We start from the raw sequence: 26,638 nt of genomic DNA on the forward strand, positions 1-26,638 counted from the left end.
CAAAACCCTGCATGTGTGGGTGTGTGGAAGAGTTGGGGGGCAGATGGGGTATGGGGAAGCCAATCAACCAGTGGCAGCAGATCCCCCACATGCCCAGGTCCCCCAATGATTGCAGCCCACTCCAAAAACACACCCATCTGCCAAACACACATACACACACACACACACACACACACACACACACACACACAAAAATCTACTTCACGCACCAAGAGATCACATCTCATACACCCTAGCACCACCCTGTCCACCAATATCTGGTCCCCTAACCTTCCCCCGTCTCGCCAGTGGGACCACTGAGAGACTCAAGGCAGACGAAACAGCTCTGACCTGAACCAAAACAAATGCTGTTTTCAAATTCGGCTCCCTGTACTGGCCTTGGATGGCTGGTTAAAAGCTCCCTGGAATGTTTTGTTGACAGATGCTCAGTCCCCCCACCCTCCCCCCACCCTCCTCACGGGCGGTGGACTTTAACCTGGATCAACTCCCAAGGATGCCCACTATCATCAGGTGGCAGAGACTGTGATGGAGAACTGGGACAAAGTTCACATGCTCACTTACTACGCACACACACACACACACACACACACACCAAAACAGCTCAAATATTGTTATGTGTGTACCAGGCCTTAGATGACTCCCAAGTGACATGCACACTTCTCAAAACCCTGCATGTGTGGGTGTGTGGAAGAGTTGGGGGGCAGATGGGGTATGGGGAAGCCAATCAACCAGTGGCAGCAGATCCCCCACATGCCCAGGTCCCCCAATGATTGCAGCCCACTCCAAAAACACACCCATCTGCCAAACACACATACACACACACACACACACACACACACACACACACACACAAAAATCTACTTCACGCACCAAGAGATCACATCTCATACACCCTAGCACCACCCTGTCCACCAATATCTGGTCCCCTAACCTTCCCCCGTCCCAGCCAGGGATGCCCACAGAGATTTCTTTTAGGGGTGGCCAGAGAAAATAGCAGGTGGCCAAGTGTTAAGTCAATGATGCATAACTACAAAAGTCCATGTAGTCTGTGGACAAAAACATGAATTGGGTCAGTTGGGCTTATGGCACAGAAGAACTCCTGATCAGAAGTGTTCCTAGAAAAAGACTAAATGAAATTTTCTGCAATTATCTGCCTTGGTTGTGTGGATGGGGGACCAAATGCACTCAGAGCAAAATCTCAATACTTTGCCCCTCATTCTACAAAACCAAAATCTATAATATAACTTCAGGGGCTATAAAAATTGGATTGTTGGATTTAGACTAACGTTTCCTGGATCACAAAAATAATTCAAATATTGTGGATATTTTGTGCTTCCAAAACAGACATGTTTCCAGCAAATATATTGGGAGGGACATTTTGGGCATATCTGAACATTAAGTAGGATTTGTTCCTCAAAATGTATAGAGAAATTCTTGTCAACACAGCACTACTCTCAACATTACACTATAGCTAAAGCTGGAGTAATAAACAAATAACAGTTAAGGAAGAAGCACAAGGACGGTGATATTACACTCCAAGAAAAGGTCTAGGATTCAATCAACTCTGTGATATTGTTCTGAGAAATAAATCTAGAAGTCAAGGAAACATTTGCGGTTGGCTTAATTTACCATCAGCTGTAACCAGTGTCATTCTCTGTCTCTGATTCTTTCTCTGGCTGCCTAGCATTTGCTCTGTGCTGCTATCCTGTAACTGTCTGTCTCTTAGGGAAAAAGGAGGCAATATCTTTGGAAGACTTTCTCTTCATTGTCTGCAAAATGACATAACCTAAGCACACAGTGACTAATTAAATCATGACGCTATTATAGCAACTTCTGTGTAATGTTAGCTTCCTGGGCAGTGGCATTCAGTAAGCTAACGTTAGCTAGCATTAAAGACAAGTTCACAAGGTTATTAGAATTTTTTTTTTTTTTTTTTTTTTTTACTTCCGGCTCTCAACGAAGGCAGACACTTTTCTTCTCCCTCCCTCCTCCCACTCTGCCCTGCTACTGTCCTGTCATCTCTGAGCCTCTCTCTGCATTTCTTTCCGAAACTCAAATCTTGAAATATGGATTTGATCAGTTGGTCCCTAAATGCAATCGACCAAATTTATTCGAACCGGAAAACAGGTGTAGGGGAGCCTGCTTGTCCTGGTGGAACGTTTTCGGCTGGATATGTGATGGATTCCTGGGGAGTGTGGAAAGTCATGTGTCTGTGGATCCTTTCTGTCAAGGACGCTGAAGACATCTATACATTTGGATTCATGATAACTGGGTTTCTGCTGTTTGGAGAGGGCAGTTTCCTGGCATATTGCAAAATTCGGACACTGTTGGCGGCCACTGGCAAGCTGCCGGATTTCTGTGCTGGTGTGTGCCGAGCTATGAACAATCAGACTTTGGCGTTTCAGGAGCTAAATCGTAAACTGGAGGCTATTCTAGTTCTGGATGGCAAGCTGGTTGTGATTTCTGAGCTTGTATGTAAGGTGGTCACCAACTTGGAGAAGTTGTCGGCTCGGCTGCATGGAAATTGACCCACAATTCGGATGATTGGAGTCGCCAGTGGGACCACTGAGAGACTCAAGGCAGACGAAACAGCTCTGACCTGAACCAAAACAAATGCTGTTTTCAAATTCGGCTCCCTGTACTGGCCTTGGATGGCTGGTTAAAAGCTCCCTGGAATGTTTTGTTGACAGATGCTCAGTCCCCCCACCCTCCCCCCACCCTCCTCACGGGCGGTGGACTTTAACCTGGATCAACTCCCAAGGATGCCCACTATCATCAGGTGGCAGAGACTGTGATGGAGAACTGGGACAAAGTTCACATGCTCACTTACTACGCACACACACACACACACACACACACACACACCATACTCACATACACCACTACAGATACACCTCCCCGTGATTCACTGCCTGGGTTGTACCTTCCCCCCCCCCCCCGCCACATGTTTCTGATGTTGTGAATGCCTGTTTTTTTTGTATCTCAATAATGGGCCCTTAGGCCCAGTGTGGAGATGCCTTTTGTTTATCCTCTCCAACCACATCTTATTCCCCTAATGTTACCTTTCTCCTATATCTAAGACAAAGGAGCGTTGTAGAAACGGCTGCTGCCTCAGTATGCCTGATCCTGTTTGTGTTATATGTTGTTACTGTCTAGTCTTGGATGGGGTTGCACTGGAAACACAAATTTCCCTGAGGAATTTCCAAAGGGATTAATAAAGTATTTCTGATTCTGATTCTAAGAATATGTAATGTATGTAAGGTTAGTTATAGATAAGGTTAATAATGATATTAACTGGCTAACCTGTGCAAATGTTAACTTATGAATGGCTTGATCTTATGAACATTGGCTAACGTTAGCTTCATAGCATTAGTGCTTGTAACAGGAACTCTATTGCCATTCATTCTAGGTCATCTACATCCACATGTTAGCGCTAGCCATCATCCCTGTAACTATTTAAACCCCGCCAACAGTTGGCAGAAACCATGAAACTGAAGTGACTGTGGTTCTATCATATACTTAATGACGAGCTGATTGTATCCTTTCTATTACCAGTGGCAACATCTCTCTTCGGTGTCCTTGCTCTAAGGCCCTTTCAGTAGGACCCTACATGTGAGGTGCCCTCTGTGCACCTGATTAAATTATTTTTTATTTACATATTTTTATTTAGCTTTTGAAATATTTTGACATTCAAATATAAACAAAGTGTGCTGTGCCATGTTAATAGTAAAAAAAAAAAAAAAGAAACAGTATTTTCAGGGGTGGCCAGTGGGGTGGCCAGCTTTTTGTTCGGGGTGCCACTGGCCACCCCTGGCCACCACTTGGGGGCGTCCCTGGCCCCAGCCCTTCTACCCATTCCCAGTCACCACCACCCAGCCCTCCCATATACCACACCCCTCAGCCTACCCTGCCCATCATACTCAGCCCCAATAACCCCTTCTATACCGAGTTCCCTCACCCTTCCACTCCATTATGCCACCAGGGTGTCATAAAGATCCCCATAAAGATCCCCTTGCAAAGCAAATTTGTTTGGCACAACAGAGCAGCCAGACCATCATTCTGCTGATCCCAGTTTGGTCCCAGTTTAACCTCTTTGTGGTGTTTACAGTTACAGAGAAATGGGGACATGGATTTAAAGTGTCAAGAAAAACTGGATAAATAATGATGATGATGAATCTAAAGCATCATAATCCTGAGACTTTAACTTCAGTTTATTTGATGTGCTTTGTCTAAAGGAGCAATAAGTGGAAATTCATCATTTCTAGACTGGAGGAATAAAAAAATTTCCTATGTGAAAAACTTGACATGTAGTTTCATTTAGAGAGTAGCATGACATCACATCCCCTGTGTTGATCTCCACGTGCCCGGCTGCACGTTCATGTCCGTTCATGTCTGGGTCGGTGGAGCCTGGGGTGGAGTATGAGCTCACTGGTGAGAGTAAGACTCCTTTCACGTTTCCTTGGTTCAATCCTCTCTCAGATGGTGGCTCCAGTGGGTCAAGAATGGAGGCCCGGAAAAGGCACAGATGAGGCAGTTCCAACTTGAAATCATACAGTTGGAAATTGAAGCTTAAAAAGCTGTTTGCATTCACCGGCTTGAGCTTGAGTCTTAGTCCAGTCTTTGTGCTGCACAGGTGCCAAAGGCACCTAGTGGTCCTGTTGGGTCATCCTCCCCCAATCCCTCGCAAGATGGGGCCTTTGATATTACCAAGTTTGCTGCTTTGGTGCCGAATTCAGAGAGCTGGAGGTGGACTGCTAGATTGTCACTTTCGAAAGTGTAGTACAAGAGTTAAAATGGCCTCTAGATGTTTGGTCTCTACTGCTACAATGCAATATCCATGGCGAGGCACATGGCTGACATCTCTTCTTGAAAGTCTAGACTATGACACAGTCAGAGGAACCATTTTGAAGGCCTAAGAACTTGTTCCTGAAGCTTTTGTCCAGAAGTTCAGGTCGCAAAAAAAGAACCCCAAACAAAGCTACACAGAGTTTGCCAGTCAAAAAGGGGAGTTTGACAGATTGTGTGAAACTGTAATGGTGTCTCCCTGAGGACCCGGAAATTCAGCCACACACACAGTGATAGATTCCAAGAAAGTAATTTATTCAGTCCAGGTAATGGAGGAGATGAGCAGGGTTTGGTCCAGTAGGAAGCGGTGGCGCCTTCCTCAGGTAAAGCAGGGAATAATATCCTGAAAGGACTCCAGAAACAGTCAGGATGATCCACAATCCAAACAAGCAGAGATTTAAGAAGCCATGAGTCATAAACAGGGGTAGGAGGCAGACTACTTAGCTGGGGCAGGCGAATATCCGTGGTCGTTCCAAAACAGGTCAAAATCCAGGAGAGCACAAGTCAGGAGCAGTCCGACAGGGGACGAGGCAAGAGAAGTCCAAGGGCCGTAACTGGGTCAAACACAGGAATCAGGCAACAAGAGTAAATGCTGGACATCAACAAGGGAAAACAATGCTGACCATCTGGCAGGGAAGCGAGGACTGGAGTGAGCTTAAGTAGGGAGGGGAGCAGGTAAACAGAGTGAGTAATCAGGGCTGCACCAGGTGGAGCAGATGAGTGTGATGAGGAGCTGTAGGCTCAGCAGAGCAGCAACCATGACATGAAACATTTCAAGTGACTGACTTTGAATGTCTGCGGGAGTTAATCCTATTATTGGAATTCAACTGTTTATCAGATTTCATTGCCGTGTATATAAACGAACACAAAATAAACACTGTTTCTGCAGTTGTTGTATTAGCTGATGAGTATGTGCTTACACACAAAACTGCCAACATGTTGAGACAATAAAACCTTCCTCCACAGGTAGTAGCTCAGTTGAAATGTCACCATTGAAGAAGGATGACAGAAAATGTTTTTACTGTCATAAACCAGGTCATGTAATTGCTAACTGTTAAGCATTGAAACACAAAACTCAGTGTTCCTCACAGGACCCAAGAAAAGGCATTGGATTCATTAAAAATTAAATTGCCTCAGGTTCACTTATGGGAGTCTGTTGCACCCATGATTCATATTTTAAACCCTTTATATTTGAAGGGACAGTTTCACTCCCTGGAAGGATGGAAAATCATCGGTTAATCTGTATCCTGAGGGATACAGGCATTGCCAATAAAAGGGGTCACCCTGCTGTTGGGCAACGACATAGCCGGTGGAAAATTCCCTCCACCCTTGGAAATCTTCAATGTTCCCAAAAGCACCCAACCTGAAGATGAGAATCCTTCTCAAGTTAAGTCTTTACCTACTTGTGCTCTCATTCGTGCCCAGAAAGTTAGACAAAAGAATGGGAACTTTGACTCTGACTTCTATGACAGTATGTTTGCGCCAATTCTAGCAGGTGGAGGGAAACCAGAGATGACAGTGGAGAGAGCTGCAGTGTCTGATATACTGCAGCCCTCCATTGCTTTTCCTGTGTCCCATTATTGCATGTGTGCAGAGCTAAAGGCAGACCCAACATTTCACAAGTGTTATTCAAGTGTAGTAAGTGTTAGCCAAGCCAGTTTAGAACTGTTTAGATGCTAATGCATAAATGGTGTCCAAAAGAAATTTCTCATTCTGAGTGGAATGTTGTGGAACAAATTGTTATTCCTAAACCCTTCCAGCAGCACATTTTATCAATGGCACATGAAAACCAGTGATCTGGACATTTAGGTATAACCCAAACATACCACCTTGTCCTTAAGCATTTCTATTGGCCTGGTTTAAATGGATGTAGCTCATTCTTCCATGGTTGTCATGTTTGCCAAATCTCTGGTAAACCAAACCAGTCTATTCCAGGTGTTCCACTCCACACCATTCCTGTGGTGGGAGAGCTGTTTAACCAGATAATAATAGATTGTATTGGTCCTTTGCCACATACTAAGACTGGCAACCAGTTTTTACTCACTCTGATGTGTGCCGCTGCTAGATACCCAGATGCCATTTCACTACGTAGAATTACAACTAGCACTGCAGTAAAGGCACTAAGTTTTTCTCTACATTTGGCCTACCTTACGTAATTCACTCTGACCAAGGCTCAAACTTCAAGTCCAAACAGTTTACACAAGTTCTAGATGAGATGTCCTTCTGTCATTTGGTTTTCAGCAAATATTGTGACAAGTGTTGGCATCAGAGGCTAAAGTCTACGCTCGGGAAATACTGCATGGAAGTTGAAAAGGATCGGGATGAAGGAATCCTTTTATTTTGTTTGCAGCCCAAGAATCCACACAGGAATCTTTAGGATTTAATCCCACCAAGCTAGTGTTTGGTCATATGCTTCTGAAAGAAAAGCTGTTAGACTCCATTAAATCCCAAGGTAAGAATGTACTATGTTGCAGTTCTGAAAGCGTTTACACTGCTCATGTGCATTTGCACGGTATCTGCTTGGTGAGTCCATGAAGTCCATGAAACTTCATTATAACCATTCAGCTGTCTCTCACCATTTCCAGGTCGGTATTACCTGTTCCAGGCTTGTCACTCTCCGCCAGGTTCTCAGGTTTTTATGACATTTATGATCGTTTAAGTGAGACTGATAATTTGATTATAACATGTAGACATAATAAAATCTTATCACTCTCAGGACCCCTCTCCTTTTTTGACATTGTCTAGTCAGCATTCATGTCATGCGAGTAAAACTGCTCTGATAGCATCCCGTGACCCAGCTTATGTTCCTGGTGATGGACTTAAAACCAGTTCACTGTCTTTGCAGTCCCCTCAGTTATCAATTTAAAAAATGATAGAGAAGCTTCCTTCCTTCCTTGAACATTTGACAGAGGACCAACATTAGGACATCGTGTCCTTCGTTCCCATCATTGTTCAACGATATTCACTTCAGTTTCTTTTTATGGGGCCCAAAATCTCTGGCAGCACCCCTGCCAGTTTTGTCGTCTCCACCATGTGTGACTAGACTGTATGGTGGCAGCCAACCTGCCCTCTGTCTGGGAAACAGGCGGGAGGACATGAGTAGAAGTGCTATAAATGACAGGAACCAGCAGCCTATCAGCACACAGGAGTTTGTGATGTTAGAGCCAATCAGAAGCAGAGAACAACAACACTGCTAGCAACCAGATCTATGTCTCCCACCAGGCTGGATGTATTTGAACTGATCTGTTTTCGACTTCAAGTCAATAGACGTTAGGAAGTTAAATAAAAAAAAAAATAGTCAGGTGTTCATGTTCATGCTTATTGTCATTCTGAAATTTCTCCAGAATGTGGTGAATTCACATTAAATATTTAAGTTATTTGTTGATCATGTTTTGTTATGTTATTATTTTCATAGTTTTTTATGTTGTTTATACATGAAAAAGTTCGATCAATAAATGTCCATCCATCCATTTTCTGACACTTATCCGAAGTCTGGTCGCGGGGGAGCTGTCTAAGCAGGGTCACCCAGACTTCCCTCTCCTCGTCCACATTCACCAGTTCATCCCGGGGGGTTCCAGAGCCGTTCAGGATAGAGATGTAGTCTGTCCAGTGTGTCTTGGGTCTTTCCCGGGTCCTGCTTCCGGTGGGACGTGCCTGGAACACCTCACCAGGGAGGCATCCAGGAGGCATCCTGACCAGATGCCCAAACCACCTCATCTGGCTCCTCTCGATGCGGAGGAGCAGTGACTTTACTCTGAGCCCCTCCTGGACCACCGAGCTTCTCACCCTATCCCTAAGGGAGAGCCATGCCACCCTGCGAAGAAAACGCATTTTGGCCGCTTGTATTCACAATCTTGTTCTTTCAGTCACTACCCACAGCTCGTGACCATTGGTTCGGCTATCCGATGGACCCTCCTCTCTAGCATCCTTGAACAGACCTTACCAGGGAGGCTGAGGAGTGTGATCCCCCTGTAGTTGGAGCACACCCTCCGGTCCCCCATTTTTTTTTTTTTTTTTTTTTTATTACCCTGTCCTGTCCAGCATCCTAACATACAGAATAGTGGTCTGTGTGCCATATTTTGCTTGACAGACATGTTATATACATAGCTGCCAATGATATTTTTATTATTTTTATTGTAATCTTAATTTCTTTAGTCTTTATATGTCAGTGCCGAACCTGACAGGGAGAGAGAGGAAGAGAGAAAAAAAAAAAAAAAGGGAGAAAAGGACAGGATTAAAATGTGGAAATAACAGTTGTCTAGGCTGCCCAGAACATATCACAAAAAAAAAGAAAAAAACAATATAAACTACCACAGTACTACATGATACCAAAATAAAAATAGGATGATGATGATATAAAAAATTACAATAGTCATCAAACGTACCTGCAGACAAACATCAGCTACATTTAGTGAGAAGCGGATCGAGAGACGAGCAAGTTTGTGAGCATGCACGTGTTAACATGCATGCGTGGCCATGCAACTAGGAGGAAATGTGTACCCGCAAGGGGGCCGCGATCACGCCGCACCCCGAAACATCAGCGGGGGACGGGGGGAGCCCGAGGCCCCAAAGGCCAAGCAGGTCCACAGAGCACTAAGCCCAGGACGGCCAAAGCAGACAGAGCAGCGGCCCACTCGGACCAGAGCAGAGGGGCCTCCAGACCGGAGCCCCCCGGCGCGACGGGGCAGGGGCACCGGGCAGCCCAGGGCGATGGCGAGCAGGCCCAGCGGGCGCCGGGGGCTGAGGTGCGGACCGCACGGAGGGCAGGCGCCCCACAGGCCCAAGGGCCACCCATTCCCCCAGCAGAGCCCCACCCAGGAACCCGACGGGGCCCGACCGCCCCAGGCAAAACCACCATGGGCCACGCCAACCCAACACCAAGGCTAGGCACCCCAGGGACAAGAACATGTCCGCAGGTCCCCCCCCCTCCCCAAAAAAAAAAAAAAAAACCTTTTTACCCCAACCCTTACCCCCCAAAACTCTTTCTGACAGGGGACTCCACCAGACGTTCCCAGCAGACCCTCACAACACGCTTGGGTCTGCCAAGCCTGACCGGCATCCTCCCCCACCATCTGAGCCAACTCACCACCAGGTGGTGATTGGTTGACAGCTTTGCATCTTTCTTCAACTAACATAGTGAGGACCGGAGTTCTAGGATCTACTTTCCTGGTCTTAGTGAGGACTCGAGTTCTAGGATCTACTTTCCTGCTCCTAGTGAGGACTGGAGGTCTAAGATCTTCTTTCCTGGTCTTGGTGAGGACTGGAGTTCTAGGATCTACTTATTGGTCTTAGTGAGGACTGGAGTTCTAGGATCTACTTTCCTGGTCTTAGTGAGGACTGGAGTTCTAGGATCTACTTTCCTGGTCTTAGTGAGGACTGGAGTTCTAGGATCTACTTATTGGTCTTAGTGAGGACTGGAGTTCTAGGATCTACTTTCCTGGTCTTAGTGAGGACTGGAGTTCTAGGATCTACTTTCCTGGTCTTAGTGAGAACTGGAGCACCAGCTATCTGATGGACTTTTTAGCGAGACCTTGTGGTGGTTTAGCTCAGGTGTACTAAGTTTTATTAAGTTTTATTAAATTAACCAAAACCAGGACACTGACGTGTGATCCAAAGTTAATCTTTCCTCGTCAACGCAAACATAGGCAGAAAGAAAAAAAAAAAAAACAATGAACCAAGCTGGGGACTCACAACACCTGTCCTCCACTCCAGCATCCAGGAGGAAAATGTCTTAGGTCCAGCTACAGAGCAAAGCAAACCTGCTACACTTTAAAAAATAATACAGCATATTACTCAATTCAATTAGTGTTAACATTTTTACACTTAAAAGTATTGAGTTCAATTGAAAGTACTCCAATCTCTTATAACAAACATGAGTAATGAGTAAATCTAAGTAATTTGACTTGGTACAAATGCCATAAAAATTGAGTAAATATAATTGAAATACTATGTAAACCATATAGAAACAGATGATTAGAAAACACCAAAGAAACTGAGTAAATATAATTGAAAACATCTGTAGGACATACTTGCAAATTTGCTAATAATTTAGTAAATAAATTTGCTGTACTGACTGATTTTTAAAACTCATTTCACTCCATGGTGTATTTTAGGATATTCACACAAACATGACCAAGATCTTGCAAAACATTAAACTTTATTTTAAACATTTTCCCACAGAAAACAATATTTTTCCAATATATGCACAAACCTAACACATAAGAATGCATTTCAATAAGTCATTTTCAAAATACCTGGCTAAGCAACTTCTCCACAAGAACAGGAGCTGTATCAACAGAGGGGCTGAGCTGTTTTTTCCTCTGAACCAACCAACATTTAACTCATCAACATGTCTGTCTGTCTTACCACTCAAGTTATGTAGACACAATCTACAGCAGCACGTTTAAATCTGTTAACAAGAAAAGCAATTCAGGATAACCCAGATCAAAAGCCTCTGAACTAAAATGCTTCTTGCCAAATGGCCATGAAAAAAAAAAAAAAAAAGAAATCAAACATGCATATGAATGCAAGGGGTAATCTTCACACCAAACACTGATGACCCAGGTGTGTTGGTACAGGAATACATGGAATACCTGCTGGATTGCGGCCCTCGTAGGACCGAATTGAGTAGCCCTGTCCTAAAGGATAATTTGGGAGATACATCACTTCCCCTTTGCGTGCTTTTTTAACATTTTTGGCTGGTTTCCTTTCACCAGGATGCTTGTTTTTTAGAGAATTGCATGTAACTTCAGGAAATCCAAGATTTCTTAACTTGGACCTATAATTCCCCATCTTGTATTTTAGGCTGTACATCCATCCAATCCATCCGTTGCGACTTCCAGGTTCAGTGAGACATGGGTATTTTTGGACTAAGGCTTCTGCAACCTGTCCAACCTGAAGGCCTGTGGGATAAGCAGTGTGACTGTACATGTAATCTGCCAGCCCTTCCATTATTTCAGACTTGACCTGGGGGTTGTTGAGGACAGTTCCATTTTTCAAAAACTGTTCATTCGCATTCCTCAATACTGCCTCTGTTTCAACTGAAAAACTCGGAATTTCAATTTCCCTTGGCCAAAATGCCCTTTCAGGACTTAATATGACGTGCTTGTGATGACACTGATGATGTGCCATCTGACTGGTAGTCTGCAGAACAGAGGATGATTGTGAAGACAGTGTTTTTGAAGTCAAACTAGAGGTGTCACTCACACTATCTGCCACATTTTCAGTCTCTGGTGTTGCCAATGAGGGCACTATGGATGGAATGATGACCACCTTGATTGTCCCTTTATGTTTAACCTCTTTAGTAGAATGAATTGTGAAGAAATCCCTAAAGTCCTCGTCAAAGTAATGGAGGGTCAATTTCTCACGGATCTGGAAAGTGTCCTTCACAGTCTTATGCAATTGTTCCACTGTGTCTGGTATCCCTGATGACAGTGTGAGCGTCTCACCGTGATGATCTATAATCACCTTCACAATGACAGGGTCCATCTGTATGAAAAAATTCACAACTGGAAATCAGAGTAGGATTGCTGTACAGTTGATGCTTTTAGCTTTTTCACCTACTACTGGACAATAATGTGTCTTTTTAAACTGACCATGCATTTCCCTCCCACACAGTATGCTGCCAAAGGGTATGTATCACTAAGTTGCTGTATGTGCAGCAGAGTCACCTTCCCAGAGTGCTCCAAAACAAACCCCTAAAATGTTCATAATACCAACTGTTTAACAACTTAACTATGAAATTAAGATCACTGCCTACAATCACAATTTGTGAAATTTCCACACAAATGAGGTAAAATCATCCCAACTGAGTATCTGGCTCCATGATATGACAGTGCATTTGTCAGCTCCACTGTGGTTCGTGTTGGATACACTTTTTTAAAGGACTCCTGTATTTCCTCATGCAGCAATGTCAATGGAATACTAGTTACTTTACTCACACATAATGCAGGTTTCAAAGCATCAGCCTGTAAATGATATGACATCATCATTTGGTGCTTTGTGGTGAGACTGAGTAGATTGTTTCTGAAACTGTTTGTGTGTCTAACAATACGCTTAAAAAAATTATGCTTTGCCTCGAAGCGCATAGTCCAAACACAAGCCAAAGGTCCAAAGCATTTTATCATATCTGGATAATGTTCCAAGAAATGGAACTTAGGAGTTAACTTGAAGTCAGGAAAGACTTCCAACAGTCTATGGCGATGTTCAGATATCAATGTATCGAGATAACTTATACTGTCCTCAGTATGAATAGGGGATACCACGAGTTCAGTAATATCTTTTAATGTCATGGACTTGCCAACTTGCCATGCGGGATCACTGAATGGCACCTTTGTACCAATCATAAATGGTAATAATCTCAGTAGTGTCCAATTCTCGTGTGCGTTTCCACCAATAGATCTACGAGAAGAAAGATTTAGTGGGATGGGTTGGGGGCGGTTAGTTTTATCAGTCCAATTATATGGAAACTCAGTAATTAAATTGTTAAGTTGTAATAGAGTGAAATACTGCTTTTTTACAAACAAGTTAAAACAAAGTGCCAACTCCAAAGGTATTATTCCTTCCAAGAAGTCGTGGAGTACATCTGGTGGGTACCCTGTCACAAAATTGAAATGCTTCAATTTTTCTGTTAAGGGACAAACTACACCGTAACAATGTTGCAGATCAGGGTTTTCCTTTACAGACGGAACATGTAAAGTATAATTCTCCTTTGTTCTTGGTGGAAAAAAACCAGAATGCACCTCTTTTTGCTGGTAGTCTGAATGGTCCCCAATACAAAATCTACATATGTAATGGCCAGTAAAACTTTCCACCAGGCCACTCAAAGAATGAGCACCAAGATTATCTGCTCAAACACAAAAAACTGTTCCTCTGATATTTTTGCCACTGGCAGGAAAAAAAATGCCTTCTTCCTCTAATGTAATAAGATCCTTCAAGAGAGGCTCCAGGATAGTTTCATAGCCATATTTCTTGACATCACTGGCTTTGCAAAGAAGTGCCAAATGAATTGATGTTAATTGGGATCTCAATTCTGATCTGCAAGTACCCAATACATGGCTGTCACTTTATGTTTTTTCCGTGAGGTTCCAAGAGGATTACATATTTCAAAATCATCCACATAAAGTATAAGTGAAATTCTTAGCTCTCCATCCGTATGAAACGCATTTAACTTAAAATATTTGCCATCTCGAAAGGATGAAAGCTGCGACGCGTTGTCTGAATGTCTTGTCAGTATTTTACTTACATCTTTATTGTTTAATAGTTGCTGTAAGGATTGTAGAATGGGTACATATTGAAAAGAACAACTGTCCAGTGGATCAAATTTATATTCGACTGGCTCGATAAAATGGAAGTTTTCTTTAAAGTATTTTCTGCTCTTATACCGAGAATGAAAAGGACCATCAGGACCAAAAGCTTTGGTTAAAGGATCACAGAGTTGTAATTTTTCAACTAACTCACTGGTAACAGTTTCATCAACAGTGCAGTTATTCTGTGTCAAAATGTCTCTCACTAAATTTGGAATGTACTGCAATGATGATGCACAAATAAACTGGAGCTGTTCCACCAAGTCATCTAAACATTTACCTGTGACATTATAAATGCTTTCTAACTTCAACAAGAGAGAACCAATTACTTCCACAAATGCACTTGTATGTGCTTCGCAATCCAAAGCTACAGTAGTATTCAATTCCACATTACCAACTGATTCCACTGATGAAAAATGGGTTTCATTCTGTTGAACACTGGTAGAAATAGGAATTTTTACAATGACATCAGTCTTCAGGTCATCACATGAGTAAGGTTTGTGCTTTCGACTTCTGTGGGTAGCATAGGTGCCATATATGTTTGTTTTGAACTTACAACCATCAAACACACACACTGTTGTTTCTAGTCTTTTCAGATGAGAGTTAATATGTTGAAAATAATCTTTTGTATTTGGAAAGCAAGAGTCACAAATTTTACATTTACAAGGTATTACATCTCCTTGATTTTCAGTTTCCTCTGATTTGTGAGCTCTATACAAGTGTGTACGCAAGTCACCCCAAGTTTGAAAGGAACACGGACAGTTCAAATGAATACAAGGCAGAAAATGTCAACGACCAAAATGTCCATGTTTAAGTCGATAGTGTTTAAGTCCCCCCTTTGATGATGCAACAAATTTGCAGAGCTTACACTGCCATTCCATACACTTTTACCTTACTGAGGTTTAAATTGGATGCACAAGCGGATCACAGGGTGGAGATTATGCCGTGAGTCTCACTTTTCCCTTGGTGATCTGTGTTCAAGTGTGGCCTGCTGCCCTTTGCTGCTCATCCTCTCTGTATCTTTCTCCTTTGCCATTCATGTGCCTCTGACACTCATTCTGTAGGGACAACATATAACATCAATATTCCCATAATAAATTTTGGAATAAATGTAGGCAATGCTTTGTTATATTAAACAGAAACAGCTTACCTCCCCTCTTTTCTTAATCTGTTGTTTCCCATGCTGAAAAGCAAATTTTGAAAACATATTGAATGCATTATAAAACCATCAAGCTTATGACATTTCTTTCTATAACAACCTAATTCACTATGAACTGCATGCTTTTGTATCTAGCTGAATACGTTCAGGCACATGGCAACTCATTTTTTTAATTTGCTTGTTTGTGTTGAATCTCAATTACTTACAACTGAATTTTTATTGTATTGTTTACAGATTATAAGTATTGTTTACCTTCCATACATGCCGATAAGGCACATTACATTAAAAACAGAAAGAAAAGAGACCCAAGACACTTCACTCCTGTGTCTCTTCTACCGAAATCACCTGGTCCAGGTAGGGCTGGATGATATGGCCAAAACTTTTATCAAGATATATTTCTTAATTTCGGTCAATACGATATAATTCCGATATCAATATAAACAATATAAAAGCCTCAGAAAAACTGCCAAAAAATGCCCACAACAGATGCTGTAAAACTAAAAATTATTTAGCCAAGTCTATGAAACTCCTCCAGTATAACATTGTAGAAATAAAAACTGTACAATAAATTAATGTTCACCTTTTATTTATTTTTAGCAAGGCTAAATTAACCTTCAAACAAAGAAATTTTAAATCACCATCAAAGGTCAAATAAAACTTTTAACTTTCTCAATATTAATATCTTTAACTTTAAACTACAATACAGGCTTATTATGTTATTCTCAGCGACACTGAGCCAAACCACTTCCGTACCATTGAGTTATTCTTTGCTCTCTTGTCAACTAATTCGTCTGCTTTCTCTTCGCTTGTAGAAGCTTGTTCAGTCACGTTTGCATTACGGTCATGGGCACTCATTTTGTAGCTAAAACTAGCAGCGTTGGAGCTTAGCCTAGCCTAGCCTTCTACCTCGCGCTGAGCACAGCCACGCTGGGCTTGGTCGGGCTCATAGGACGGGCTCCGTGTCTGTGGTGTACGTCACTTACTTAGCTCTTTCTGTTCGGCTTGAATCACTGACCGGCTTGAATGCCAGTCAGTGAAACGTTGTAATCATATACTGTATGTATATCGGAAATGTGTTATATACAGATATTGAATTATTGTCCAGCCCTAGGTCCAGGTGGACAGGACTCAGTAGGCGTTGATCACTTTAAATTATATATGTCCTCCTGCTATAACCTGTTTAAGTTTTAAAGCAGTCTAGAGTTCTCAACGAGCCCACAAATTACGACCACACTCGACCCGCGGGTGCCAATATCCGGACCTGACGCGGTTTGACTCTCCAGTCCTCGCTCACAACCCGCACCTAGCCAAAAAACAAAAACAATGCGGTGCAACAGTGCACCCTCGTTATTTTTGGTGGCAGTCGACATGGCACCTTTTGAAAGGTTCGACTCTATCCCACGGGTCGAGTGGAGTTGGGTCGGGCCTGCCCAGCGCCTCGAGTACTCTTAACACAGTCTGAAACCTGCGAAGCTAGTCCGTGAACCATCGTCATTAATGGGTGCTATGGCTAACTTGGCAGGGTGAAAGGTTTTAGGCTTTATTCCCAAAACTGCCTCCACCTTAAAATGTGCAACAACATGTTGCAATTACACACATTAAATGTTCGAGACGAGCTACACAATGTGTCAAAGAAGAACTAATATCAAATAGTGTCGGCTAAGCCTTGAGTCTTTAAGATGCTAACAAGCTGTAACATCGCTATGGTAATGCTTGTCAACTGACATTTCATGCTCATGTCTGGATTTTTTAACTAATGAGGCTTATAAGAAACGATAAATATGTTAAAAATTACTTACCACCGAGTCAGGTTTAAATTCAAGCCGCTGTGCCTGCCAAGCCTGCCGCCATCCTGTTCAGAACGTTCCACAACCCTTAAAATGGTGACGCTTTACGTCAGTTACACTCTGTGTACTTGATTTTTTTAAGTTGTTAAGTTAGGTCTCAAACAAAATTGAGTTGAATTCTATATTAATTGCACTTATTAAAACTAATTGCTGTTCGTAGTGTATTCTCAAAAATATTGTTGAAACATACAGTGATTATAATCCATATTTAAATCATGTAATCTGTCAGTCAAATCATAATTTATTTCAAAGAAATAAACTTAATTTGCATGTGTATACTTCAAACAAAGGTTCCTGTTTGAGTTCTACTAATTAATTTTGATGTAGTCAAATCAAATACTCATCGTAATGATATTCAGCAGTTTTATCAAGCATGCTGTTACGTAAGGACTCCAGGAATACAAAGGAAGGTTAACAGATTTATTCATGAACTGATATACGGATGATAAACATACTGTTACCAGTGCAGAGGTGAGGAATCTAGCAGGGGAGTGAGTCCAGGGTACGTGGTTAAGGTCCGACAAGGAGTGACTGAACTGGTGGAGTATATAAGGGCTAGTGAGACAATGGGGAACAGGTGTGACAGGTTGGGTGGATTGGAGAGCTGGGATCAGGGACAGGTGTGGAGAATCAGGGGAGTGCTGGAGAATCAGGGGAGTGCTGGAGGAGTGGCAGGACAGACTGTAACAGTACCCCCCCCCCCCTCCAGAAGGCCGGATACCAGACGGCCCGGGAGGACGACAGGAGGGCTGTGACGACGGGAGCTGGAGTTTTGGCGGACGACCATAAGGGGGAAACAACCACAACCAGCGTCCCGGAGGACAGGAAAACCTGGACCGGATCTCTGGAGGACAGCCCGGAGGGCGAGCAGACCAGGGCCGGGACCTGGGAGGCCGGACTGACTGGGACTGGATCTCTGGAGGACGGCCCAGAGGACGAGCAGACCTGGACCGGGTCATGGAAGGAAGACCCGGAGGAGGACCAGACCAGGGCCAGGTCATGGAAGGAAGACCCGGAGGAGGACCAGACCAGGGCCGGGTCATGGAAGGAGGACCCGGAGGAGGACCAGACCAGGGCTGGGTCATGGAAGGAGGACGACCCGGAGGACGAGCAGACCAGGGCCGGGTCAGGGAAGAAGGATGACCCGGAGGGCATGTGGGCCTGGGGCTGACCCCTGGCAGACGGGCATTCTGCACAAGAAGAAGAACTTCATAGCTGATGAATTGTCCAGATCATGAAACTGTAGGAAATTTGGGTTTGTATTTGCATAGTATTGTGTTTTGTTCTAACATATGATGTAACCTGTATAAGTTGACACCAACGCTTTTAGGGGTTTGTTGGGGGGGGCATGTTATGGCCCATGGCCTCCAGAAATGTTAATCTGACTGTGTGATTCCACCTAGATGATTGAACAGCTACCTGGATCCACCCCTGTGCTCTGCTGTGTTATTCATTGCCTGTGGTTGGCTGGCTGTGACATCCCCATACCAGGATTGGATCCTTGCTCTTCCTCTCTAGCTGGTCCTGGGTCGTCAGCCTTATTTAAGGGGCAGGCTGATGATGATTCAGCACAGCTGTGTGGTTTCAGCACAGTTTGGGTTTGTGAGTTGGTGGTTTGTAACAGTGGATGCCAGCTTTGCTAACATCCTCCTCCCGCCCAACACCACCACAGGCTCCAGAGGACATCCCACCACAGAGCCTGATGTACCAGTTTGTGAGTCCTGTTCCTGTACCTGTGGGTGCAACTGCCTCCCCAGCAGACCGCCGCATAGAAGAGGGTGGATGCTACAACAGAATTATAAAATGCTTCTAACAGAGTCCTGCAGACTCCAACAGACCTCAGTGTCCTGAACACATGGAGTAGACTCTGGTCCTTCATCTGTGTTTGTGGTCCAGTCCAGCTCATTGTTGAGGTGAACACCCAGGTACTTGTAAGAGTCCACTGTCTCAATGTCTCTTCCCTGGATGTTTACCGGTGTGGTAGGGGGGGACTTCCTCCTGAAGTTTATGACCATCTCCTTTGTCTTTCTGGCACTGATTTGCGGTGTTACGCCAGCCGACATCATCACTGATCGCCTCCCTTTATTTCTGGTCGGTCCCACCTGACACACATCCAATAATGGCCGTATCATCCAAGAACTTTTGAAGGTGGCAATGGTGCGAGTTGTGCCTGAAGTCTAAAGTGTACAGGCTGAACAGGAAGGGTGAGAGAACTGTGCCCTGTGATGCCCCCGTGTTGCAGACTACCACATCAGACACAGTCATGGAGCTTCACATACTGTGGTCTGTTGGTAAGGTAGTCCACGGTCTATGCAGCCAGCTGCTCGTAAACATTAGAAGTTACTTCCACATGTTCCACATAATGGTGATGTTGTGTTGCTCGGGGTGTTTGCACATTCTTTTACAGACCAAGTGAGTTGGAGGTGGGGGAAGAGGAGAGAAACAACAGCAAACCTGTGGTGGAACAACTTTGCTTCTTGCGCTTTAGAGGATGGATTAAAAAATTAGATGGTAATTATGTTAAAAAAAAGACACACACACACAAAAAAATTAAAAAATGCTTACCAACAACAACAAAAACATTATTACTAAATTAAGCTAAAACAGAAGAAGATAAAAGAAAAGGCTCTGCTAGAGAGCCAAGCCAAAGTATCTGAATCTTTAAAATGAGCCAAATTTCCCATCACTAGCGACGTTAGACAACTTCAGTTGGGGCGGCAGTGGCTCAGGCGGTAGAGCAGGTCGTCCAATGATGGGAAGGTTGGCGGTTCGATTCCCACTCCCGCTGTCATCTGTCGTTGTGTCCTTGGGCAAGACACTTAACCCTCCTTGCCTCCAGTGTTGGCATCGCTGGTGTATGAATGTGTGGATGAATGTTCGGCGATGGTCGGAGAGGCCGTAGGCGCAGACTGGCAGCCACGTTTCTGTCAGCTTGCCCCAGGGCAGCTGTGGCTATGCACGTAGCTTACCATCACCAGGTATGAGGGAGGAGTGGATGAATAATGGATTCACAATGTAAAGTGCTTTGGGTGCCTTGAAAAGCGCTATATAAATCTAATCCATTATTAGGGTCCGAGCCATACAAAGTATGGCGAGACCCTATTGTTTCTGCTATGTTTATTAGGGTCCGAGCCATACAAAGTATGGCGAGACCCTATTGTTTTCCAAATGTTTATTATTAGGGTCCGAGCCATACAAAGTATGGCGAGACCCTATTGTAGTTGAAATGTTTATTAGGGTCCGAGCCATACAAAGTATGGCAAGGCCCTATTGTTCCTGAAATGTTTATTATTCTCCTTCTCCTAAGCATTTCGACGCCAAATTTGACCCCCTAAACACCCATGAAAAGTTGTGAAACTTGGCACACACGTCAAGCCCGGCGAAAATCGGATATCATAAGGTCCGCATACTATTCAATGCAAAATTGGCTCAACAGCGCCACCTACAGTTACCAAAAATCACCACATGAATGGGGCCCAGGAAGTCTACTTCAACGTAGGAAGACGAAACTCGGCACACACGTGTAACACCCCGTGTTGACCAAAAAACTCAATGTAACACCTGTCGCCAAGGCAACGGGGTGCCCGCCATCTTGGTGTGTGCGGCCATTTTTTTGCCATTTTTTCCACTTTACACACATCGTATTTGAACGAACTAGTCTGAGGGGATTCGTGCGATTGACTCCAAACTTGGTGGGAAGCTTCCTGACAAGTTGGGGACCAAACGCTCCTCAAATCTTTCTAATAGCAGAAAGCATGTTACCGTGGCAACAGACGGAAAAACGCCTTCTCGCCATGAAACACGGTTTGCTCATATCTCCACAGAAATACATGGGATCTCCACCAAACTTGACAGTATTCATACGTGTGACACCCAAAGTCCAGCAAGGAAGTCAATCAAACACCTGTTGCCATGGCAACCGGGTGGCCGCCATCTTGGATCTCATTGCCATTTGAACGAACTAGTCTGAGGGGAATGGTCCGACCGACTCCAAACTTGGTGGGGACCTTCCTGACAAGTTGGGGACCAAACGCTCCTCAAATCTTTCTAATAGCAGAAAGCGTGTTACCGTGGCGACCGATGGAAAAAGACCTCGCCATGAAACACGGTTGCTCATATCTCCACAGAAATAGATGGGATCTGCACCAAAGTTCACAGTATTCATACGTGTCACACCCCAAGTCCAGCAAAGAAGTCAATTGAACACCTGTTGCCATGGCAACGGGGTGGCCGCCATCTTGGATTTCACTGCCATTTCAACAAACTAGTCTCTGGGGATTCATGCGACTGACTCCAAACTTGGTGGGAACCTTCCTGATAAGTTGGGGACCAAACGCTCCTCAAATCTTTCTAATAGGATAAACCGTGTTACCGTGGCAACCCACGGAAAAAGCCTTCTCGCCATGAAACACGGTTGCTCATATCTCCATAGGAATACATGGGAACTGCACCAAACTTGACAGGATTCATACTTGTTGGGTCCCTAACGCATTGCACCACCTGTGTCATGGCAACATAGCATGTTAGCTAGCAGAATTAGCATGCAAGCAAAACATGCTAACTAAGTATATTAACATTTCAGATACTCAGCTGCGTGTTTTACCATCTTACCTACCATGTGACCAGGCTACCTACTTTGCTAGGAAAAGGTGTATGAGACGGGTGGCGGGGTCCAGGCCGCTCGGACCCGATGGATGCCGCTTGCGGCTTTAATTAGGGTCCGAGCCATACGAAGTATGGCAAGGCCCTATTGTTCCTGAAATGTTTATTAGGGTCCGAGCCATACAAAGTATGGCAAGGCCCTATTGTTTCTGCTATGTTTATTATACTCCTAAGCGCTTCGAGGCCTAATTTGACCCCCTAAACACCCATGAAAAGTTGTGAAACTTGGCACACACATCAAGCCCGGTGAAAAATTTTATATTCTAAAGTCCGCATTGACTTCAATGCAAAATTGGCTCAACAGCGCCACCTACAGACACCAAAATTCCCCAAATGAATGGGGTCCCGAACGTCTACTTCAACATAGGAAGACGAAACTTGGCACACACGTGTAACATGCCGAGCCGACCAAAAAATTCAATAGAACACCTGTTGCCATGGCAACGGGGCGCCCGCCATCTTGGCGTGTGCGGCCATTTTTTTGCCATTTTTTGCACTTTACACACATCGTATTTGAACGAACTAGTCTGAGGGGATTCGTGCGATTGACTCCAAACTTGGTGGGAAGCTTCCTGACAACTTGGGGACCAAAAATTGTTCAAATCTTTCTAATAGCAGGAAACGTGTTACCGTGGCAACCGACGGAAAACCGCCTTCTCGCCATGAAACACGGTTTGCTCATATCTCCATAGAAATACGTGGGATCTGCACCAAACTTGACAGGATTCATACTTGTGACACCCCAAGTCCAGCAAAGTAGTCAATAGAACACCTGTTGCCATGGCAACGGGGTGCCCGCCATCTTGGATTTCACTGCCATTTTAACGAACTAGTCTGAGGGGATTCGTGCGACTGACTTCAAACTTGGTGGGAAGCTTCCTGACAAGTTGGGGACCAAACGCTCCTCAAATCTTTCTAATAGGAAAAAGCCTGTAACCGTGGCAACCGACGGAAAAATGCCCTCGCCATGAAACACGGTTTGCTTATATCTCCATAGGAATACGTGGGATCTGCACCAAACTTGACATGATTCATACTTGTGACACCCCAAGTCCAGCAAAGAAGTCAATAGAACACCTGTTGCCATGGCAACGGGGTGGCCGCCATCTTGGATTTAACTGCCATTTGAACGAACTAGTCTGAGGGGATTCGTGCGACTGACTTCAAACTTGGTGGGAAGCTTCCTGACAAGTTGGGGACCAAACGCTCCTCAAATCTTTCTAATAGGAAAAAGCGTGTAACCGTGGCAACCGACGGAAAAATGCCCTCGCCATGAAACACGGTTTGCTTATATCTCCATAGGAATACGTGGGATCTGCTCCAAACTTGACAGGATTCATACTTGTGACACCCCAAGTCCGGCATTGATGTCAATCGAACACCTGTTGCCATGGCAATGGGGTGGCCGCCATCTTGGATTTCACTGCCATTTGAACTAACTGGTCTGAGGGGATTCGTGCGACTGACTCCAAACTTGGAGGGAAGCTTCCTGACAAGTTGGGGACCAAACGCTCCTCAAATCTTTCTAATAGGAAAAAGCGTGCAACCGTGGCAACCGACGGAAAAATGCCCTCGCCATGAAACACGGTCTGCTTAGATCTCCATAGGAATACATGGGATCTGCACCAAACTTGACAGGATTCATACTTGTGACACCCCAAGTCCAGCAAAGAAGTCAATCGAACACCTGTTGCCATGGCAATGGGGTGGCCGCCATCTTGGATTTCACTGCCATTTGAACAAACTAGTCTGAGGGGATTCATGCGACTGACTCCAAACTTGGTGGGAAGCTTCCTGACAAGTTGGGGACCAAACGCTATTCAAATCTTTCTAATAGGAGAAAGCGTGTAACCGTGGCAACCGACGGAAAAAGCCTTTTCACCATGAAGCACGGTTTGCTCATATCTCAAGAGGAATACATGGGAACTGCACCAAACTTGACAGGATTCATACTTATTGGGTCCCTAACATATTGCACCACCTGTTGTCATGGCAACATAGCATGTTAGCTAGCAGAATTACCATGCAAGCAACAAATGCTAACTAAGTATATCAACATTTCAGATTTTCAGCTGGGTGTTTTGCCATGTTACCTTCCATGTTACCAGGTTACCTACCATGCTAGGAACAGGTGTATGAGACGGGTGGCGGGGTCCAGGCCGCTCGGACCCGATGGATGCCGCTTGCGGCTTTAATTATTCTTCTCCTCCTTCTAAGCATTTCGAGGCCAAATTTGACCCCCTAAACACCCATGAAAAGTTGTGAAACTTGGCACACACATCAAGCCCGGTGAAAAATTTTATATTCTAAAGTCCGCATTGACTTCAATGCAAAATTGGCTCAACAGCGCCACCTACAGACACCAAAATTCCCCAAATGAATGGGGTCCCGAACGTCTACTTCAACATAGGAAGACGAAACTTGGCACACACGTGTAACATGCCGAGCCGACCAAAAAATTCAATAGAACACCTGTTGCCATGGCAACGGGGCGCCCGCCATCTTGGCGTGTGCGGCCATTTTTTTGCCATTTATTGCACTTTACACACATTGTATTTGAACGAACTAGTCTGAGGGGATTCGTGCGACTGACTCCAAACTTGGTGGGAAGCTTCCTGACAAGTTGGGCACCAAACGCTATTCAAATCTTTCTAATAGCAGAAAGCGTGTTACCGTGGCAACCGACGGAAAATTACCTTCTCGCCATGAAACACGGTTTGCTCATATCTCCTTAGAAATACGTGGGATCTGCACCAAACTTGACAGGATTCATACTGGTGACACCCCAAGTCCAGCAAAGAAGTCAATCGAACACCTGTTGCCATGGCAACGGGGTGCCCGCCATCTTGGATTTCACTGCCATTTGAACGAACTAGTCTGAGGGGATTCAGGCCACCGACTCCAAACTTGGTGAGAACGTTCCTGACAAGTTGGGGACCAAACACTATTCAAATCTCTGTAATAGGAAAAAGCCTGTAACCGTGGCAACCGACGGAAAAAGCCTTCTCGCCATGAAACACGGTTTGCTCATATCTCCATAGAAATAGATGGGATCTGCACCAAACTTGACAGTATTCATACCTGTGACACCCCAAGTCCAGCAACGTATTCAATCAAACACCTGTTGCCATGGCAACGGGGTGCCCGCCATCTTTGATTTCATTGCCATTTCAACAAACTACTCTGAGGGGATTCGTGCAACTGACTCCACACTTGGTGGGAAGCTTGCTGAAAAGTTGGGGACCAAACGCTATTAAAATCTTTCTAATAGGAGAAAGCCTGTTACCGTGGCAACCGACGGAAAACGCCTTCGCCATGAAACACGGTTTGCTTACATCTCCACAGGAATAAATGGGAACTGCACCAAACTTGACAGGATTCATACTTGTTGGGTCCTTCTCGCGTTACACCACCTGTTGTCATGGCAACATCGGGTGGCGGGGTCCAAGCAGCTCGGACCCGATGGATGCCGCTTGCGGCTTTAATTAGGGTCCGAGCCATACGAAGTATGGCAAGGCCCTATTGTTTTCCAAATGTTTATTATTATACTTCTAAGCATTTCGACGCCAAATTTGACCCCCTAAACGCCCATGAAAAGTTGTGAAACTTGGCACACACGTCAAGCCCGGCGAAAATCGGATATTATAAGGTCCGCATACACTTCAATGCAAAATTGGCTCAACAGCGCCACCTAGAGTCACCAAAAATCACCACATGAATGGGGCCCAGGAAGTCTACTTCAACGTAGGAAGACGAAACTCGGCACACACGTGTACCACCCCGTGTTAACCAAAAAACTCAATGTAACACCTGTCGCCATGGCAACGGGGGGCCCGCCATCTTGGCGTGTGCGGCCATTTTTTTGCCATTTTTTCCACTTTACACACATCGTATTTGAACGAACTAGTCTGAGGGGATTCGTGCGATTGACTCCAAACTTGGTGGGAAGCTTCCTGACAAGTTGGGGACCAAACGCTCCTCAAATCATTCTAATAGGAAGAAGCGTGTAACCGTGGCAACCGACGGAAGAATGCCCTCGCCATGAAACACGGTTTGCTTATATCTCCATAGGAATACATGGGATCTGCACCAAACTTGACAGGATTCATACTTGTGACACCCCAAGTCCAGCATTGATGTCAATAGAACACCTGTTGCCATGGCAACGGACTGCCCGCCATCTTGGATTTCACTGTCATTTCAACGAACTACTCTGAGTGGATTCGTGCGACTGACTCCAAACTTGGTGGGAACCTTCCTGACAAGTTGGGGACCAAACGCTCCTCAAACCTTTCTAATAGGAAAAACCATGTTACCGTGGCAACCGACGAAAAAACGCCTTCTCGCCATGAAACACGGTTGCTCATATCTCCATGGAAATAGATGGGATCTGCACCAAAGTTCACAGTATTCATACATGTTACACCACAAGTCCAGCAGAGAAGTCAATCGAACACCTGTTGCCATGGCAACGGGGTGGCCGCCATCTTGGATTTCATTGCCATTTGAACAAACTAGTCTGAGGGGATTCGTGCGACAGACTCCAAACTTGGTGGGGACCTTCCTTACAAGTTGGGGACCAAACGCTCCTCAAATCTTTCTAATAGGAAAAAGCCAGTAACCGTGGCAACCGATGGAAAAGCCTTCTCGCCATGAAACACGGTTTGCTCATATCTCCATAGGAATACATTTTAACTGCACCAAACTTGACAGGATTCATACACGTTGGGTCCTTAACGCATTGTACCACCTTTTGTCATGGCAACATAGCATGTTAGCTAGCATAATTAGCATTCAAGCAAAAAATGCTAACTAAATAT

The sequence above is a fragment of the Melanotaenia boesemani genome, chromosome 13, assembly GCF_017639745.1.
Source record: "Melanotaenia boesemani isolate fMelBoe1 chromosome 13, fMelBoe1.pri, whole genome shotgun sequence".
In the NCBI taxonomy this organism is placed as follows: domain Eukaryota; kingdom Metazoa; phylum Chordata; class Actinopteri; order Atheriniformes; family Melanotaeniidae; genus Melanotaenia; species Melanotaenia boesemani.